Genomic DNA, 15,661 nt, shown 5'->3' on the forward strand with positions numbered 1-15,661 from the left:
AGTACTTTGTTTTAATCAAAATACTAGACAAAGTTCCAGTAAGAATTTGTGGTTTCAACGTGACAAACTTGGAGGGGGAAAAAAAAAAGAAACGTTTTTGAATATTCTTGCAAGGCACCGTAGATCAAAGAGCCTAATCCAATCAAGATCCAAGGTAATACCGTAATCCTGGATCCTGTACGATAAACCGAATGTCCGGTTGAACAAGTGCTAAAAAAAGCAAGCTTTAGATTTACTTAAGTTTTAATCACTGAATGCGATCAGATTTCCATTTGTTCTGCGGGTGGGAATGTTTCAGTCGGCCCGTTTCTGGAAGTGAAAACTTGTACAGAAGTGTTTGTGTGTGTATATAAACAGGAAAAGTGTCCTTTATTTGTATGAAATCTCCACCACGTTTTGACTCGAAGGTATACGGATTCTGCAGGGTGGAATTCCTTACCGGTCTTCGTTGGTTTTGTTTTGTTTTTTTTGTTCTTTTTTTCCAGGAGTGCGATTAATGAATGACGACTGTGAGTTTTAAAAGAGTGTGACAAGTTTTCTATAAGTTATGCAAAGGCATTACAGCGGGGTCACAGAGAGAAAATCAGGTACTTTTGTTTTTTAGAAATGCACACTAATACAACTTTCCATCTCTAATTTATTTCTGGAGTAATTGCGCCGCGCCGGTGTCAGGACCGGTTTTTCGCTCGGTGTTCTTGACTCAAATGGAGGAAAATTGTCTGGAATTTAGTTTGACATCCGCTGAGAAATTAGGGTCAGATACTCATTCCCCCTTTCTCCTGCGCTCGTCTTTCTCCTCGTGAGTTTAATTTATTTTAAACTGAGCTGGCGCAAAGCTCTGAGAAACTGACGGCCTGGTTTTCAAACGGCCTCCGTTGCTTCTGGCTTTACGAAGCCTGTCGTTTCTGAGGAATCGCCGCCACGACGTCAAACCGTTGCTGTAAATAGTCTGCCGTCAGCTGTATTAACATATCTCTTAAAACACCTGCCTACAGTCATTTTCTTTGGAGTTCCCTCTTTCCGTGTTGCGGGTTCTTTGTGACGCGGACTGCAGAAATGATGTTTTCTAACCAATCTCAAGTGAAAAAATTTTAAATTTGAAAACTGAACTAATAAAATCCGACATCTTATCCCCGGCTTGTCTTTTTCTTTCAGCTACACAAATTTCAGTGAACATTAAATCACTGCTAGCTTTTCCTACTTTAGGGCGTAAGCATGCAGAGCCTTGTGATGGTTAGTTTGTAGGGATTTAATGTGATGGTCCAGCACTGCAGAACAGTGAAGTAAGATAGACACTAGTAAAGATTGTTTTTTTTTGTTTTGTTTTAGAGAAATGAAAATCAGAAAAGAAGTATCCATTTGTCTTCAGCCTTCAGCTTTATTATAAATGAAATACTTTTTGCATTAGTGGTGGTATATTAGCTCCACTAGTGGACTTTACCGTCTTTAGTCAGGAAGAATAATTTACATTTTATATGAAGAGACGATGATCCAACCTTCCTAACAACAAATAAAATGAATCTGTTTAAATAAAGTCCCTCATATATGTTTTCGCCCATCTTAAACCATCTATTAGTTGTTGCAGTGGGGAAAAATTTTATTTAAAGCACATTCCTGCACCAAAATCTCCATTTGGTTCAATTCAGAGACATTTTTCCATTATTTCTAATACTTCTCACGCCGACCACTGGGGGGCGCTGTTGTTCGTCGTTACCGGCTTGCCTCCCCTCCAGTGCCACTTCACCTCCTCTGCTGTCTTCCTCCAGCTTCACTGCAGTGCTTGCAGGCCAGGCTGCTGCTCTGGGATGCGCAGCTTTGTGATTTAGATGCTCCTCAGTAGCTTCTGCATTAACAATAATCACCAGTGTTCTCAAATGGACGCGTTCATAAGGCAAAGCACGATTTCAAATCAGCGGGGTGGGTGAGGTCCACACCTGGCTACCTCAAAGAATGTAATAAAGGTAACTTCTCATTTTATTATGGTTAACCTTATAAATATGATTAGTTACTTAAATAAACGTCAGATTGGGATGCTGGGAATGGACACTCTGGGCCCCGCCCTCCTGCTACCTGCCCAGCATGACATCTGACCTCATCATGCCTCCTACAGGTGGTGGTCTACACCGAGGGGGACTTCCTGAGGATGTTTTGTCCTGTTAACTGGCTGGTCACCCTTACCCTGGAAAGGTTTGCTGATTTCAGTCTGTCTTTATTGTGATCTGGTCTCTGAGGGGAGTCTAGGTGTTTCAGGGCCCTGTTTATGAGTGATGGGGGAAGAGATAGGACTGCTAGAGCATCAGCTGTAGTAATGAGGGCACTACCAAGGTGAGAAAGTGCTAAGCTCCTGATTTACTGGTTCAGCTGCTTACCTGAGGTCATTAGATATGCATTATGGCAGAAAAACGATTCTATATACAAGTGATGGAAATGAGCTGTCTTTGAGAAATGATGCGTTGTTGTCGTCTGAGGGGGTCCAGGCAGCTAAATATGATGCCTCCTGTAGGAATGACACTGCAGGCCCGACCCAGAACTCACCGTGTCTGGGGAATCTGAATCCTTCCTTCTCAGGGTGGGAGCATCTGAGGATCCTTCAGACTCACCTGGAGATGCCAGGGGTTCCCCGTGAACCTGTTGCTGCCACCAGACTTCTTCAGGCTGAAACTCAATATGAAACTAGTTATTTTCCAGGTACAGATAACTATTAAAAAATATAGATTTTTGTTTGTTTGTTGTATTTTTAATTCAATTTAATTTATATAGCACCAATTCATGAAACATGCCATCTCAAGGCTCTTTCCAAAGTCAGACTCCATCAGATCCTCCAGGTTGGTCAGAAAGTTTCCTCTCTAAGGAAACCCAGCAGGTTGCATCAAGTCTCTCCAAGCAGCATTCACTCCTCCTGAAAGAGCGTAGAGCCACAGTGGACAGTCGTCTGCATTGTTGATGGCTTTGCAGCAATCCCTCATACTGAGCATGCATGAAGCGACAGTGGAGAGGAAAACTCCCCTTTAACAGGGAGGAGAACCTCCAGCAGAACCAGAACCAGGCTCAGTGTGAACGCTCATCTGCCTCGACCCACTGGGGCTTAGAGAAGACAGAGCAGAGACACAGAAAGCACAGAAGCTCACATTGACCCAGGAGTACTTTCTATGTTAGATGGTAATAGAGGATGATCTGCATACCCTGGATGATGTCACAGTTAACAGAACGCCAGACCAGGTGTACCTTCTATGAAGAGGAAAAAAAAGTTAAAAACTGAAATGACAACACGCAATGCTAATTGGAGAGCAGTAGGACAGTAACAGTCAGAATGTATTCAGTGTAAAACTTGCATCCACCCTTCCCTTTTTCCTTAGTCAGGTTCTGAATTTTAGATTTATATTTTACGAATGAGCTTAAAAGGATGTCTAGAAATATGATTATGGAAAACTCTGGAATTCTGACTTGAATGTTATGTTGAAAGTCCCTGAGTCAGAGCTTGAGGAAGACAGTGGATGGACCAAATGACAAACGGAGGACAAACATTTGGACCAGCAGAGATGAAAGATGACATTAAAACTGTCTGTTTTTAATTTAAAAATAAAAATTAGTGTCTGTTTTCTCCTTTTACTTGATTGCTGATATCTGACTCCCTCTACTGGTTAATTATCCTGGATTTGTGGATAAACACAAGCTTCCAGGTTAGTAAATCCCAGCATATGGGCTGACTGCTTTAATAATCGCATGTAATCCAGTAAATCTTTGGTACTAGTCCCGATGAGGTACAGCCATCCTATGTAAATCTGTCATTTCATCACGCCCTCCTCGTCACTGCTAACACCTCCGTTGATGCAAATGTCATGCTCGCGTTGCTGTCGTGGTAATTGCTGCTTTGAATGCAGCCGCAAATGTGACCAACAGCTTGAAGCTTAGACATTTTCCACAGACGCACTTAACGTGTTCGTTTTTAAACGCTTCCGTGCATTTAGCTGCTTTTACTGCCCGATTGCGCCGGAATTGGATTGCTCTCCAGTGTCGCCGTGTGGCCCCACGCTAAGGGCTCCCGCTGCTGTCCCCGCAGTCACCTGATTGTTGACCACACGGAGCTCCCCGTCTCTCCCCCCCCCGCTTCACCTTTCATCCAGACTGATTCACGCACTCAATCGCTCGTGATTCACGCGTCCAAATTGTCGAGGAAGTGACTGAAATCCAAGTGGTTGCTGCGTGCTGTTCCAGCGCGGCCTGCTCCTTTTGTTTGTCACGCTTTTAAGCCAAATGCAGATTTTTGTTTTTAACTCACTGAAAAGCTTTCCGCCTCTTTTCTCGCACAGAACGAGCGTCTCGATCTATCGAAGAGATGCTCAGCAATAAAACCCCCCGGTTGGCTGGAGGTCTGGCCGATTGTTTACACGCGTGCCTCTTTGCGGCGCCGTGGCCTTTGCAGCCCGGGGAGCCTCTCTGCAGCATCTTTGGCTCTGCCTGAGTGATGATGGAGCATGGGGAAGAAAAAAATAAAGGAAAAAAAGGAATAAAAGAGGCGAGAGGGAGGGAGAGCGTCTCCGGCTTCTTAACAGGGCCGGCAGAATAATTATGAGGCGAGCTGAGAGCTTTTTCCAGGGCAGAAGGGAGCCCGTCAGCTTTATTGGGTGGAGCTCTGACATCTGTCTGGACTGATGGGAGCCGGCTTTAAGGTGCCGTGTCTGATGGGGCTTGTAACACTTGGACACATGTTCAGACACATGTGGATGGGAGCTTCCACAGAACAGGCTGGCATTTCCTGGCTAATTTAGGCTATAAGCGGTTCAGAAAATACTCATATGCATGTACCCCCCCACACCCCCGCCCCCCACCCCCACCCCCAACGACGTTAGTTTGAATAATAGGGCAGCACTTTTTATGTTGTTATATTAATACAGCAAATGAAGCCTAGGCGGAAATTCAACTGAAGAAACTGAGTTACTTACATCCAATCAGAGGCTCATCAGCTTTGAACCACACCTCCACGAAGCCCAATCAGCATCCAGAGTTCATCTTAAGAGGTCTTCAAATCCACGTCTCAGCCTGCTGCCCAGCCAAAGCCCAAGCAGTGGTTGCTCTTTGGCTGATTTGGACTCTGATGACTTGATTCAACCCACCTCCATCCCCTTCTCCACCATCGTATAGCTAAGCTCCATCTGGCTTTCCTACGGTCCTCCTTCAACCTCGTCCCTATCAGAGTGTAATTCCTCCAGGACTCTTACTGCATTCCCTGTCACATCTCAACCGGTCCGGCAGAAGACCGCCGTGTTGAGCCTGGTTCTGCCAGAGGTTTCTTCCCAAAGCAGAGTTTTTCCTCTCCACTGTCGCTTCATGCTTGCTCATCATGGACAGGTTCTGTGTTTATCTAAGCTGGACATTTATCTTTCTGGGTCCCTGAGTGAAGCTCTCATAGTCTACTGGATCTCACCAGTACAGCTCAAGCAGATCATCTCGCCAACCAGCGTCTATAGACTGAACCAACTTCATCTATCTCCAATCCACCACCAGTTTCAGGCCTGGGGGGAAACATCCCTGTTCTCATACACCTGCTTATGCATATTGAAGTATAATTCAGCGCTAATGTTTCCTGCTTAGGTCTGAGTGGCAAAGTTTTTAAAATAATCGTATCAATAAAATTTTCTAATTGTCTTTTTCTTTCCTTGTGAGTTTTTCAGATTGAAATAACACAGCAAGGTTTTTCTTTAAAACATCTTTGCAAACGGCAAATAAAAAGTGGTTTCAATCAGATGCGCTGCACAGGATTTTCTATGGATGACCTTGGATCCTGACGACCTTCCCTTCAGCCTGAACTAACCGGCATTCAGCTGCGATCAAGGTCTCCACTCCTGCCTCACAGGGCTGCCGCCATCGATCGTTTTCTTGATTAATCTAAAAAGAGGTACTTTTAGTAAATAAACACGGCTAAATAAACCAACGTTTGGAATTTAGTAATTAACTTTATTGCACATTTTAAATGCATTGCAAATGGCAAAAGCATGTACAGTTTTGTCTTATTTGCTGCTGTAAGTAGGTTATTGTTTCAGAAACTGGCATGATCCAGAGTCTGTGTAGCGTTACGCTAGATAACAATTTGATTATTTCAATAAGCGATTAATCACGATTAATCCAGTTAATTGTTTCAGCCCTTTATGTTGTTTTGTTTTTTAAATGTATGCACAACTTTGGATGTGTTGGGGTAAATTGAATACATTTTGTCTAGAATCTATATTTTGGGGAACTTTCTTTTAATCCCCCCCCCCCCTCTAAAAAAGAAAATACTAAAATAATTAGAGCAACGTTTGCACCATTTACATTTATTAGTGCCACTCACTGCCCTAAAATATATACAAATATATTTTATTAAAAAACACATGTAGATGTTCATTGGTAATGTGTTGAAATTTCTTAAAAATGTCAATGTTTACATTCCTCCCCAAAGGGAGAAGATTCTTTTTCGTCATCATAAATCTATATTTATGTACTGTAAATCCACCACACTGTAGATATAGGCTAAAAAAACTGTGTATTAAAAAAAAAAAAAAAACACATCACAATGTTGCTAAGACCCCCGACACCCAAATTCAAACTGATCTATTTTGCAAACAAGAGACGCTTTAATGCCAAAGTTGGTATAAATGGGCTAAAATGTATCAAATTGGTAAATATTTGCCATGAATAATGAGGACTGCTGTTAGACAGATCAAAATTATCTTTATAACACCAGGTCATAAACAGAAATGAGAAGAAACAAAAACTTCATGCATAATATTTTAATGCTATTGGAGTTTTTTTATACACAAACTAAATGTCTTCGCACCAAAACTAAAAGCTGATAAAGGATTAGTTCTGCTGGCTGGTTGTAACCCTCCCTGTCTTGTATAGAAAGAGTAAAATGGGAGCGATGCCATGCTTGTGTTGGTATCCTCAGCTGAATCTAAAGTGGTATTTAGTCTCCTGTGGGCTGTTTGAAATCAAAGTGCAGCCAATCAGACGCCTGTCATCACTGCCCACTTCCTGGCAGGCCTGCATCTAGCGTTACCATATCTGCCACGCTGGCTGATCTTCCCATCTTCGCAGCTGCTTGTTAAATTGTTCTCGTCCAATCAAGCTCTCATGCGCTCTGTCATTTATCTGCAGCCTCTCTTTGTCTTGTTACTCTCCAGCTTTCTTCCCTCTGTTCCAGTTTCAGACCTCTAATTATATTAAGGGCCCGCCGCCCCTCAACGTAACGCCAGCGCTCTCAGAGTCCAGGTACCATAACTCTTAGTCTTTTTTTTTTTTGTTCTGTTTGGACAGAAGTCCATGTTTTCTCTTTGTGCAGCTCCTCCGTCAGCTGCCCAGCATTGTTTAATGGACCTGGACAAGAACAGCGTAGATTTCTTATTAATGGATGTCTCACTCTGTGCAAGACTTCCACTCAAATTAAGCTCATCTACATAAAAACGTGTGAACATGACTGACCTGTTTGCTTAAAATAAAGCAGTTGCAGTAATGTTGTGACTCAATAAATCTAAATGCAATCTTTTTTCACTCAATTACTTTGAGTTGGTCAAAGCTCTTGGTATTTTAGAACTATAATTATAAATGCATTTCCACAATATATTTCAACTGCATTAAATAATCCTAAATAATGATGTTTTGATTGATTAAAAAATGAAACAGGAAGTTGATTTGAATTTGGTTTGATTAATCAAAACTTAATTATTTAGGATTCATTCAAGAAGAGTTTTGACCAACTCAAAGAAACTGACTGAAATGAGGATTGCGTTTAGATTTATTGAGTCACAACATTACTGCAACTGCTTTATTTTAAGGAAACAGGTCAGTCATGTTCACATGTTTTTATGTAGAGAAGCTTATTTTGAGCGTAAGTCTTGCACTCAGTGAGACATCCATTAATAGGAAATCTACGCTGTTCTTGAGTTGGTGAACTGCTTTTTGTCAGGCTGGTCCAGATCTGTTAAAGAATGCTGGGCGAACGGTCTGATCCCTCCCTGGTTGGAGCATCTCTCTCTCTTCTTTCTGTCCTAACTGGGATTTATCAGCCTTGACAGTCCTACGATGTTCAGTCTTCAGCAATCTCTTCCTCACCTGGAACCGGGCCACTGGGGAGCCTCAGGTGACGTCTGCCGTGGTAATGGACTCACCTGGCCACTAAACAAGTCCCTAAGCTCTTCCCCTCTCCTTTGAACATGGGGACTGGATTCAGGAGCTCCTTAGAGTGCTTCTTTGACCTTCTAACCTCGTTGACTTCCTCCATCCAGGTCAGCAGTCCACACCTGCAGAAAACCATATGCATCCTGACGTTGTCCCTGTTTTTCTCCCTCTCCGGGTTTTTTGCACAACGTCTGAAAGCTAGATTAGCAAAGGAGGCTCTGAATAATGGCCTAGTGTTGTCCAAGTTGTCCAGGCTGAAGTACCTGGACAACTTGGTTTGTTTGATGGCACCGTGAATTCTGCTCACCCATCAGTTTGCAATTTAATGTTCAAGTGGACTCTGGTCTGCAGCAGCAGGACAATGATCCAAAGCTCACCAGCAAATCAGCTTCTGAAAAACAACAAAGAAAGGGAAGGTTTTAGTGTGGTCTAGTCAAAGTCTGGACTTAAATCTGACTAAAATGCTGCGGTTTGACCTTAAAAAGACTATTCCTCTTTAAAAAGCCTCCCCTCAGACTGAATTAAAACAATTCTGTTAAGAAAAGACTCATAGCCAGTTGTTATGACTCCTTCATGGTGGTTGTTGCTGCCAAGATTGGCACAACCTTCTAGTAGGTCTAAAGAGCCTATATATCGCCTCAAAATCAACGTTTTGAGTTTTTAGCTGTATTATGATGCTATTCTTTCATTGAAATCATGCCCAAACTGGTATTTCGTTCTATTCATGCATGTCTAAGCAGCAGCAGCCTCTCCATGTCCTGGAAAAGGAGTGGTTCGTCACCGGTCTATGTAGTGCATTGTTAACCCGCCCCTTCCAGGAAGTACCTACCCTGACCGCGCCTCCCCTGCCCTGTAAACAACACCTCCAAGAAACGGTGATCCAAGGAGAACCGCCATCATTTCTGCTCAAAGTCGAGGCGAAGGGGCTCTTTTAGCACCTAATCTGCACAGCATGCTGAAGCGGATCTAGGGCGACCTTATATGGGGAGAAGAGGCAAGCATCTTTCTTCCAGGAAGCTGAAAAAAAAAATTGTACCAGAAAACAGCCAATATTTCATAATAAATTAATACTCCACAGTGCTAAAAGCAATATTTCATCATATATATGCTTATAGTTGACTTTGGAAGGCTTAAAAAAGCAGGATATGGAACCTTTAAGCAGAGGTGGATAAATCCGGCTTCAGAACGTAAGAACCCAGCCTGGTTTTCCCTCATCCTGGTTACTTAACCAGGTGCTTTTAAACCAGAGGTCTCAAACTCCAGTCCACCAGTACCGGTGTCCTGCTGCTGTTAGATGTGTCCCTGGCCCCAAACACCTGAATCAAACGGTTAAACTACCTGACTTCCACGCAGTCAGGCTCTGCAGAGCTCTGCTAATGAGCTCATACAGGAGTCTGGCCTGCTGAAGCAGAGATGCATCTAAAGCTGCAGGACACCGGCCCTCGTGGACTGGAGCCGGAGACCACCGGTGGGAACATTAGTCCCCGTCTCTGCTGCGGAGCTGGAAATGCAGATGGTCGAAACTAATCTGTGTTCAGCCTCTTTACTTTCTGAACCTACTTCTGCCTTTAAGTGACAATTACCTTTTTCCTCAGACTTGGGCCGGTTCGGAAAGATGTTTTCACCTTAAATTATGACGTCATCAGCTTATCTTTGATATTAAAATCATTTATATGATCAAAGACTTTAAAATATTTCAGGAGGTAAATACTTTTTTTCCCGTATAGCAATTCCACATGATCTGCCTGAGGTTGTATCCTGCCTTACAATCTCTTTACTCTGTTTAAATATTTTACTGTACATCAAGAAGGAAGCATGTTTCCTAGATCAAAGTCACCCATCTCTCTTTCTCTCTCCCTTGGCAAGTTCCTGACATTCAGGGACAACATGGCCTCCACTGTCTGCGTTTGCCATGTTTTTGAAATTATACTTCATATCCTTCCTCCTGGCAACAGGCCACAGGGAGGGAGGGGAAAAAAATAAGCGATTCTGAAACCTTCTCTCTTTCCCCTCGGCTCCAAAGCTGCCTCTAATCAGATTTAGCAAAGGTGCGAGGATTGGGTTGTTTTTTTTTTTGTGTGTGCGGCTGCAAAGTCATCAGCAGAGATTTGGAGTAGTAAAACCATTACAGCCAAGGAAAAAGAGGTAATTGTATTTAGGGAGCAGAATTGAGCATAAAACCATAATTCAGCTTGTGATTTTCATCACTGCCACTTTGGTTTCGCTGCATTTACTGCACATTGTTCCAGGTTCATTAACTTGGCTGATGATTAGTGTATTAGTAAGAATAAAACGGCACATTTATGTTGCTCCAGATACTAACTTCGCGCGGAATAATGAGCCACTATTAATTTTTAATAGCTTAAGGAGTTTGCCTGAAGACGGTACTAAATTTGTCCCCTCTGATAATGTGCCATCGTGCCCGGGCTAACAGCACTTATTCCACGCACCGCGGGTCTAAATGTTGCCCAAGAGTTCAACGTTTCATGAAAAAGATTTGCTTACCCCTCAGCTCACCAAATCCCCACAGGAGGGGAATCTTTAAGCTGCGCAGATTTATGTCTCAGTCTTTGATTTTACAGCCTCCAGAGGACTGGTGGCGTTTTTTTTTTATCCACAGACCCGAGGATCGGACCTGGGCTCTGCTCTCAGGTGTGTCTGGATTTGTGTGCGCCTCTGTCTTTTGTGAAGCATCAGCTGTTGGTCTCTGCAGCAGCTCGTCCAGCACGGACAAACGTTCCCGGATGACGGCGTGTCAGAGGGGCTTGTGGTCCGGACGTTTATTAAGTTACTGCAAACGCTCGTCTGAGGAGCGGGGCGAGGTGCAGAAGCTCCAGCAGGAATCTGAAAGTGAAGGAAAACCAGCCGAGTTGCTCTGTTGCTGATGCAATAGATTGCTGTGGAATTTAGTAAAACCTCTTTATTCTCATATCAAAAATAAAACTAAAGAAATTGACCTTATGGGGGGGAAACGCAGGGTTTTCAACTTTTAATTGCAGAAGTGTGATGTTTGTATTCAGGTCCCTCTGAGACATCTCAGAGCAGAATGTTTCCTTTGTAGCTGAGGTCCACCAGTGTGTGATCTAATCTCAGAGTACATCCAGCTGTTCTGTGAAGGCCTCAGAGGTTTCAGGGAGAACATTAGAGAACATTCAGCCTCCTGAAGAGCGAAGGAACCCAGCAGGCATGTCAGGGAGAAAGCTGTGGAGACGTTTAAAGCAGGTCTAGGATCTAAACCAGCATCCCAGCTTTGAACATCTGCCAGAGCTTCTGAACACTGAGAGGATGGACCAGCGGCCGATCCACCTGGACACGGACGAGCCCCTAAACCAGCAGGACAGCATTAACCGGAGAAGCAGTCATTGTAACTCTGGAGGAGCTGCAAAGATCCATGACTCAGGTGTACTTAGCTTATTCCTTTGTTACTGTAATTTTTCCTTTGTAATATTCCCCTCTGTAATGTTTTTTCTGTCATGTACAACACTTAGAATCGTCTTGTTACTGAAAAGTGCTTTAGAAATAAACTTTTCCTTTCATTAAAAGCATATTTTTTAGGACAAATGTTACGACCTGACTCGAAAGCCATAACAAAAAGGGCGACACATCATGTATACGAGGCAAGCCGCTCAACAAAACACAGCTGGCCCGTCTGTAGAGTTGAGTCTGCTGTTAGTCTGAGTCACTTAAACAGTATCAGAGGGAGTTTAATCTCAGAACATACTTTATAGTCGTAATATTTTTATTTTTGCAATATTACGAGTTTATTTTCGTATCCCTTTAGCTTCATTCTCCTGACTTTATTCTCGTAAAGAATAAAAATAATTAAAATAATCTAACCTGGCCCTATTACTCCAGGACTGAAATAGTTCTGCAAACTGTAACTATTCTGGAAATGTCCCCCCTTAATTTTCATAATATGACGTTTTTCTTATAATATTACAACTTTAGTTTTTTTTTTTTTTTACTTTATTTTCCTAGGACTTTTTTTCTCATATTAGTACCTTTCTCTTTAATACTCCCCCAAAACGTCTGTTCCTAATCTGTGACTATACCAGAACTGTGAAAAAAAGTTCACATGTGACACGGTTTTATGAAATAATGATGACCACAATGTTTAGATTTAAACAATTGACTTTTATATTCATAACACACACTGGAGGTTCAGCTTCCAGCAGGACAAAGACCGTAGATTTCCACGTCAGAGCTGCAATGACGCGGTTCAGTCAAAGCGCATTAATGGCTGAGGTAAAGTCCAGACGTAAGTCCAACTAAGAAGCTGTGGTATGCTACAGAAACATTGTTTTTCCTCCTATGACAAAAAAATACACCAGAAAACATCCCAGACTGTGAGAATCCTGACTCCTCAAACATCTAAGATAACAACCAGGGTTGCTTTGAGTCTTTAATAGACCGCAGCATCCTACTCTTCACTCTTGTACGTCGTAGATCATTTCAGCTGTAATTAAGTAACAGCGCTTTGGACAGCCCACTGAAAAGCTGGCACATCATCAGCGTCGCCTCATATCTGATGAGGTGAAGTGTTTTTAACGGGGCTTTGCTTCTGAGGGACACTTGACGGGAGGCATGACTCAGTGCATCTGGTCTCTGTTTCCCCAGCGAAAGCAGTTATCCATCTGTGTAATAGGCCTTGTCAAAGTTTACCAAGAATCAGCAATTCACTTTGAGATCGGGCTGCATTTGCAACCGAATGGGCCTCGGAGAAGCAGCGCAGCCTATTGATGCAAAGCGATCTCCTGACAGGCCCCGTTCTCATTCAGCCTCCTTTGTCGGCGCTTTAAAGGCTTCACTGGAAGGCATCTGCACACATTCTTCATGTTTCACAGCGTCTCACCGCATATTTACCAGACAGATGTGGTATTGTGTTGTGTATGAGTTTACCTGTTATCTGAATAAAAAAAAAAAAAGAACTTCACTGCTTTCTGAATGATATCACTTGGTATGAGTCAGAATTATTTACATTTCTTTAGCAAATAGATCCTTTTTGACCTCAGATATTAGAGTCATAACCTGTAGAACTTAGAGGGCATGTCTGTTAGATCTCTTTTCAGTTTTATCGGGTCTTTTGGTTTTTGTTGCCCGTGTTTTTACGCGGTTGCAGGGTAAATTCCTGCCAGTCCCCCTCGGTCAGCCAGCCTGCACCCATCCCAGCGGTTCAGTTCATCAGTCTCACCTGTTTCCACTCCACTGATGCCCTTCCCGGTGTTTATCTTCTTGTTTTGCTCTCATTCATCGCCGAAGTCTCTCAGATGCGTTCCCTCAGATCAGCTTGTTGCGTTAACGCTAAATGGCATCAGTGGACGATCACTGTGGTCCTGTGTTTTTAGTGGAAATACACTCAGTGATTTTTATGAATCTTATCTTAAATTGTATCGATTGCTTTCATTTTTTTTTCTCCAGAAAGCCAAATCTTCAAAGACTTATCTTGTTTGCAGGGTACATTTCAAGGCCGTGTAACCTAACAGCTCGGTTGCTGTAGCAGTGTTTTGGGACCCGTCTGCTCTCATAGCGCCAGCTGTCATCAAGACGAATCGCCTAAAGGTTAAAAAGGCAAAACCCTTGTCGTTTATTCTTTTTGGTTTCACGGTCTACAGACATACAGTATGTGAGGTGAACACATAGATTTCCTAAATCAATTCTCTGGCCGTGAAAAAGGTCATTAAAGCAATTACACGAACCTTGTTTTACAAAGAATTGCTTCTTTGATAGTTCAAAGCGGTTGTCTTGTGTGTTTTCAGCGCGCCGGCCAAGGCAACTGACCCAGAGTGACTTCCAGCAGGTCCACGGAAGAACAAAACAGGGTTCAGACATTTGCTTTCCATTTGTCTGGGTTGGTGCCTTAAGAGGCAAAGCTGCAGAGAGAGAAGGTCAAGCTGGGTTAAAGTAAACGCGGTGCATTAACTTTCTTTGCGTTTCGGGGTAAAGAGGTTGATGTGTTTAGAAGTATATTGGGACACAACCATTTAAGAGGTGGTGACCTCAAACAATATCCTAAATCATTGTGCCGACTGTATTTGTGCAAAAGCTCTACAGTTTAACGTTTCCTGCTCCATCTGCTATGTATTCATGTTTGATGTGTTAGGTATCTGAACACGTCTGAGCCGTACAGGAATGGATATTATAAATGAGACAAGGTCAAACGAATAATTTTTTTAAATTTTTGTACATTTAAAAGCAACAACGTGTACATTTTGACCCAAGTATTGGCTTAATTTGAGAGATATTGAATGATTTTTCAGGTCAATATACAGCCCTTGCCGTGTATCAATGCTAAGTGCAGGCTACCCTTATAAAAAATGTAACTTGAGAAGGTCGGATCCATCCCTGAATGGGTCATGTGACCTACAGCGCCGCTCTAGGTCACATAAGGTAATAGCAAAACAAACAGATTCTTACCTGATCAGACATATTTCTGGTTCTCAGATGCAGGGTTTAATTCAGAGGGGTGAATGTGGCGAAGTAGGTGGATGACTTTTCAATCTGCTGATCCAAAGTGGTCTGATATCAGCAGGGGCGCCGTGTAGAGGGGAAAGCTTAGTCAAAAAAAGAAACGTTTATGTATATAAACTTTTGGGAAAGATTTAGATTTTTCGTCATGGGATCCATAAATTCTGGCTATCAGATTCCAAAACACGGAGGGGGACTGTTTTATTGTGCAACAGCAGAGTGTTGCCAGTGGCTTTTTAGGGGCATTAAACCTGGAAATCACAGGCCAAGCGCCCCTGGTGGCTAAACATTAACGGTGCTTCTTTAATTAACTTTTTTCTCAAAAAAAAATCTTATGGCTACTTAATGACAGAGTTTGGGATTTTTCTAGAAGTTCCCCAAGTCCCTTTTTGAATAACTGCGCATTCGCAAGACCGTCTTACCTTGTTCTTTCGCTCATTGGGGGGGATCTCGTGAAAAAAATCTCCCAAATCCACTCTGGTCTCATTTCTTTCTACTGAGGCCTTCCTCTTCTGCTCATAAAGTTTGCATCTCGCGACTCTCGGCCATGTTGAAAGTATACAGTGAGAGCAGCGGAGCTACAACGAACAGCTAACACCGAAGCTAACTGCTAAGCTAAACGCTAAGCTAACCGGATAAAGAAGTGCACATGTGCAGCCAACAAGCATAAACCAACAAGGAATGAGCATGCAGACTGGCGTTACAAGTTTTGCTACGTGCCATAACAAACCTCTGACCAATCTCTGCCTTTTGGACCAAATGACAGGATTATCTGAAGGTGAAGATTGGTAACATCAGTAGGAATTACATAATTGCTGAAGCCAAAAATGGACTCTGAACTGCTGAAGCCACGAATAGACTCTGTACCACATTCGTAAACTACACAGTTTTTAATAATACTTACCTGTACACTGTGAAATCGCACACTGTCTATTCCCCCTGCATTGTTTACATTGTTGACATTGTTTACATTTCAATCGTTTACAAAAATCACTGCTGCACCTTATCCTGTAATTTACTGTAATTTTCTGTAATTTACTGC

At 42.7% G+C, this 15,661-nt stretch overlaps 1 long non-coding RNA gene across 2 annotated transcripts; it reads right to left on the reverse strand.

Moving 5' to 3' along the window:
* Positions 1–12,292: 12,292 nt before the first annotated feature.
* Positions 12,293–14,693, reverse strand: LOC118563057. Of its 2 annotated transcripts, XR_004930986.1 has the most exons (4): positions 14,569–14,693; positions 13,851–14,024; positions 13,346–13,707; positions 12,293–12,358 (listed from the first exon to the last, which is right to left on the reverse strand). It is a non-coding gene; the product is annotated as an uncharacterized LOC118563057 (long non-coding RNA). The 2 variants fall into 2 exon arrangements; XR_004930985.1 differs by lacking the exon at positions 12,293–12,358 and having other exon boundaries at positions 13,168–13,707.
* Positions 14,694–15,661: the final 968 nt, after the last annotated feature.

Source organism: Fundulus heteroclitus, chromosome 5, assembly GCF_011125445.2.
Source record: "Fundulus heteroclitus isolate FHET01 chromosome 5, MU-UCD_Fhet_4.1, whole genome shotgun sequence".
NCBI lineage: Eukaryota > Metazoa > Chordata > Actinopteri > Cyprinodontiformes > Fundulidae > Fundulus > Fundulus heteroclitus.